We start from the raw sequence: 5,902 nt of genomic DNA on the forward strand, positions 1-5,902 counted from the left end.
TCCGCAGCAATCCACCTTGCTTTCTTGCCCTGCGTGGCCCCTTATATAGGGGTCCCACTTGGAGAGTTTAGTCGTCGTATGGGAGTCGCCGCCACTGCGGACTTGCTGTCTTCAGTACCAGTTTTCAGATTTTCCGTTTCCAGCACGAATGATGACGTTTTTCTCTACATCTTACATGCCTTAGCTCACGAATCGTTAAAGTTTCATACGTGAAACTTTCTCCAAACAAATACTCATGAATGAGTATTTCAGGGGTGACCCACCCTTTCCGTTCTCCTAGAGTGGACCATCGGTTTACATTTTGACGTCCTGCCATCCCCCTCTCTCCCCCCTCTTTTAATCTGTTTATACTTTGCCCCCTATGCACGGTCTTGACCGGCGTAGTGAGGGTACGAGGGCCGGCGGTGGGTCGTATTCAGCGCATTAGTTACTCATAAGTTAGTAATTATTGTTAGCGAATCCGTCTTTTTGTGAACCATGTGGTTTTCACTTATTACGGGAGACAAAATTCCTGTTATTCTGACTTCTTCCGAGTACGTATGTTCCACCATCAAACTTTGCGATATAGTTTGCCACAAGAGTGGGGTTTTGTTCATTCGAAGATATCCATAAATTAATATAGACCTACGGGTTTATTATTTCTTGCTTTATAGCCCTACGGGGCCCTTATAATTTGGACAATTGTAAGTTCAAATTTCTATGGGAGTCATCAGCCCCAGCCCTACTAGGCTTACGGCTTTTATTTAAATATTTTTGTTTAAAATATTTATTCTCTAACAAAACCATATTCACTTGGTTTTCATAGACTTCCTGTTTTATCTATCATGTATTTAGAGATCATGATATAGCAAGATCACTACTTATGGAATATCATACAAATTCCCTACTGGGAAATACCGACACCTACAGACATACGATTTTTCAACAGTGGACCCTTTTCTTGCAGATCTTTTTTGATCTCAAATCCACTACAACACCCGCTGAAAACGCGAGAAGAACCAGAAAGTCAGAAGAGAAGACATCTAATTGGAATTTTCCTTTATCATTTTTTAGAGATTCTGAGCATCACACAGGTGTTGGCCCTGATCATTTGTTCGTATATCCGCCATTTTGGATTTTTGCCATTTTGTGCATTTTGAAACCAAAGACCAATTTTTTCTTCATTTTTTTTAAGTCCCCAATTAATCTGTATGCAATTACCTATCATGTGAGACATGTTAATGGCTAATTGGCTTCGATTTAGTTTTCTTCTTCTGACAATTTTCACTTTATGGCCGCCATCTTGGATTTTGAGCTGAATTGTCATAAATTTTCAAGTTTTTCCGGATTTTTAAGCCGAAGGCGAATTTTTTCTTCAAATTTTGAAGTCGCTAAGTAATCCTTGTACAATTATCGTTCACATAGTACATGCAAATTGGTTGGCTTCGACTTAGTTATCTTTTTTTGAACTTTTTTGAACAAGTGATCGAGCGGTCTATGTACATCAACCCCTGTGATCAGATTTTACTTCGGTAAATTTACGCGGCGGACTGGTGAATAGGAAAATTCTATTGCTCCTCTTCCGATCAATATTTTTTATGATCGTGAGCGGTACTTAGACCAGGGAAAATTAGCATATAAATAAGCCATGAAGACGCTTAGCTTTCATCAGAGAGAAAAACGACAGTCAACAGGCAGCACGTAGCTCAAAATGAGCTGCACACACCATCAACAAATTATAGGAAAATTGAAACTAGAAGTAGTAGAAAAAGCTTCGGCTTTTGGTCACTACTATATTCGCCTAGGCGAAAAAAAGAACTTCCCGACATCATAGATAAGACAGCCAGCACGTAGCTCAATTTTGAACTACAGAGTCAACAAAAAATAAAGAAAAGGAAGCAGGACTAAAAAGCCTCGGCTTTTATCACCAACTGGACAGATTATGAACTAACAGACAACGAAATATTATATGGAACATGTTCCATACACGCAACTATGGGTCACATGCTTCAACATGCACTATGGGCCTATGGGCACATGGCTATATACTACCGTACGATCTATACTTTCTAAACTACAAGACTCAGCATGTATAGATCTACCAACTATATCCTACAGGGTATATTATTTATCAAGTTGACATATATATATGAGGCCACTACAAGAAAGGGCCCCGGCAAGCTACTGATGAAGGACTATAAGTAATAAGTCCAGAAACACGTGTCTAGCAGCCGTATAGTTAGATACCAGCTTTCTCTTTGCAAAGAATTTTATATGGCATACGCCCTAAGGGGACATGCGTGCTGGCTCTCTAACTATATGATCAGAAGCCTAAGGGCATCTAGATCCCAAATCTTTCCATTTTTATACTATGGAGGGAAAGGGAAAAACTACCAAGATAGTCTTTTTTCCCTAACCATGTTAACACCATCTCATAGCGTGCATGTAAAGTCTTTTCATTTTGATGATGGACTTCTGAGAAAAAAAGTTTCTCTCTCACACCCGAACTGACCTACCACACATGCACTGTTAGTTCTTTCATATTGGATATTCTTACGAGAAACAATAACACGAGAAAAGATTATGTTTCCGCAGCAATCCACCTTGCTTTCTTGCCCTGCGTGGCCCCTTATATAGGGGTCCCACTTGGAGAGTTTAGTCGTCGTATGGGAGTCGCCGCCACTGCGGACTTGCTGTCTTCAGTACCAGTTTTCAGATTTTCCGTTTCCAGCACGAATGATGACGTTTTTCTCTACATCTTACATGCCTTAGCTCACGAATCGTTAAAGTTTCATACGTGAAACTTTCTCCAAACAAATACTCATGAATGAGTATTTCATGGGTGACACACCCTTTCCGTTCTCCTAGAGTGGACCATCGGTTTACATTTTGACGTCCTGCCATCCCCTCTCTCCCCTATTTTAATCTGTTTATACTTTGCCCCCTATGCACGGTCTTGACCGGCGTAGTGCGCAGTACGAGGGCCGGCGGTGGGTCGTATTCAGCGCATTAGTTACTCATAAGTTAGTAATTATTGTTAGCGAATCCGTCTTTTTGTGAACCATGTGGTTTTCACTTATTACGGGAGACAAAATTCCTGTTATTCTGACTTCTTCCGAGTACGTATGTTCCACCATCAAACTTTGCGATATAGTTTGCCACAAGAGTGGGGTTTTGTTCATTCGAAGATATCCATAAATTAATATAGACCTACGGGTTTATTATTTCTTGCTTTATAGCCCTACGGGGCCCTTATAATTTGGACAATTGTAAGTTCAAATTTCTATGGAGTCATCAGCCCCAGCCCTACTAGGCTTACGGCTTTTATTTAAATATTTTTGTTTAAAATATTTATTCTCTAACAAAACCATATTCACTTGGTTTTCATAGACTTCCTGTTTTATCTATCATGTATTTAGAGATCATGATATAGCAAGATCACTACTTATGGAATATCATACAAATTCCCTACTGGGAAATACCGACACCTACAGACATACGATTTTTCAACAGTGGACCCTTTTCTTGCAGATCTTTTTTGTTTTCATATCCACTACAACACCCGCTGAAAACGCGAGAAGAACCAGAAAGTCAGAAGAGAAGACATCTAATTGGAATTTTCCTTTATCATTTTTAGAGATTCTGAGCATCAGATTTTACTTCGGTAAATTTACGCGGCGGACTGGTGAATAGGAAAATTCTATTGCTCCTCTTCCGATCAATAATTTTTATGATCGTGAGCGGTACTTAGACCAGGGAAAATTAGCATATAAATAAGCCATGAAGACGCTTAGCTTTCATCAGAGAGAAAAACGACAGTCAACAGGCAGCACGTAGCTCAAAATGAGCTGCACACACCATCAACAAATTATAGGAAAATTGAAACTAGAAGTAGTAGAAAAAAGCTTCGGCTTTTGGTCACTACTATATTCGCCTAGGCGAAAAAAGAACTTCCGACATCATAGATAAGACAGCCAGCACGTAGCTCAATTTTGAACTACAGAGTCAACAAAAAATAAAGAAAAGGAAGCAGGACTAAAAAGCCTCGGCTTTTATCACCAACTGGACAGATTATGAACTAACAGACAACGAAATATTATATGGAACATGTTCCATACACGCAACTATGGGTCACATGCTTCAACATGCACTATGGGCCTATGGGCACATGGCTATATACTACCGTACGATCTATACTTTCTAAACTACAAGACTCAGCATGTATAGATCTACCAACTATATCCTACAGGGTATATTATTTATCAAGTTGACATATATATATGAGGCCACTACAAGAAAGGGCCCCGGCAAGCTACTGATGAAGGACTATAAGTAATAAGTCCAGAAACACGTGTCTAGCAGCCGTATAGTTAGATACCAGCTTTCTCTTTGCAAAGAATTTTATATGGCATACGCCCTAAGGGGACATGCGTGCTGGCTCTCTAACTATATGATCAGAAGCCTAAGGGCATCTAGATCCCAAATCTTTCCATTTTTATACTATGGAGGGAAAGGGAAAAACTACCAAGATAGTCTTTTTTCCCTAACCATGTTAACACCATCTCATAGCGTGCATGTAAAGTCTTTTCATTTTGATGATGGACTTCTGAGAAAAAAAGTTTCTCTCTCACACCCGAACTGACCTACCACACATGCACTGTTAGTTCTTTCATATTGGATATTCTTACGAGAAACAATAACACGAGAAAAGATTATGTTTCCGCAGCAATCCACCTTGCTTTCTTGCCCTGCGTGGCCCCTTATATAGGGGTCCCACTTGGAGAGTTTAGTCGTCGTATGGGGAGTCGCCGCCACTGCGGACTTGCTGTCTTCAGTACCAGTTTTCCGATTTTCCGTTTCCAGCACGAATGATGACGGTTTTCTCTACATCTTACATGCCTTAGCTCACGAATCGTTAAAGTTTCATACGTGAAACTTTCTCCAAACAAATACTCATGAATGAGTATTTCAGGGGTGACACACCCTTTCCGTTCTCCTAGAGTGGACCATCGGTTTACATTTTGACGTCCTGCCATCCCCCTCTCTCCCCCCTATTTTAATCTGTTTATACTTTGCCCCCTATGCACGGTCTTGACCGGCGTAGTGCGGGTACGAGGGCCGGCGGTGGGTCGTATTCAGCGCATTAGTTACTCATAAGTTAGTAATTATTGTTAGCGAATCCGTCTTTTTGTGAACCATGTGGTTTTCACTTATTACGGGAGACAAAATTCCTGTTATTCTGACTTCTTCCGAGTACGTATGTTCCACCATCAAACTTTGCGATATAGTTTGCCACAAGAGTGGGGTTTTGTTCATTCGAAGATATCCATAAATTAATATAGACCTACGGGTTTATTATTTCTTGCTTTATAGCCCTACGGGGCCCTTATAATTTGGACAATTGTAAGTTCAAATTTCTATGGAGTCATCAGCCCCAGCCCTACTAGGCTTACGGCTTTTATTTAAATATTTTTGTTTAAAATATTTATTCTCTAACAAAACCATATTCACTTGGTTTTCATAGACTTCCTGTTTTATCTATCATGTATTTAGAGATCATGATATAGCAAGATCACTACTTATGGAATATCATACAAATTCCCTACTGGGAAATACCGACACCTACAGACATACGATTTTTCAACAGTGGACCCTTTTCTTGCAGATCTTTTTTGATCTCAAATCCACTACAACACCCGCTGAAAACGCGAGAAGAACCAGAAAGTCAGAAGAGAAGACATCTAATTGGAATTTTCCTTTATCATTTTTTAGAGATTCTGAGCATCAGATTTTACTTCGGTAAATGTACGCGGCGGACTGGTGAATAGGAAAATTCTATTGCTCCTCTTCTGATCAATAATTTTTATGATCGTGAGCGGTACTTAGACCAGGGAAAATTNGCATATAAATACGCCATGAAGAC

This window comes from Amphiura filiformis, chromosome 16 (genome assembly GCF_039555335.1).
Source record: "Amphiura filiformis chromosome 16, Afil_fr2py, whole genome shotgun sequence".
NCBI classification, from domain to species: domain Eukaryota; kingdom Metazoa; phylum Echinodermata; class Ophiuroidea; order Amphilepidida; family Amphiuridae; genus Amphiura; species Amphiura filiformis.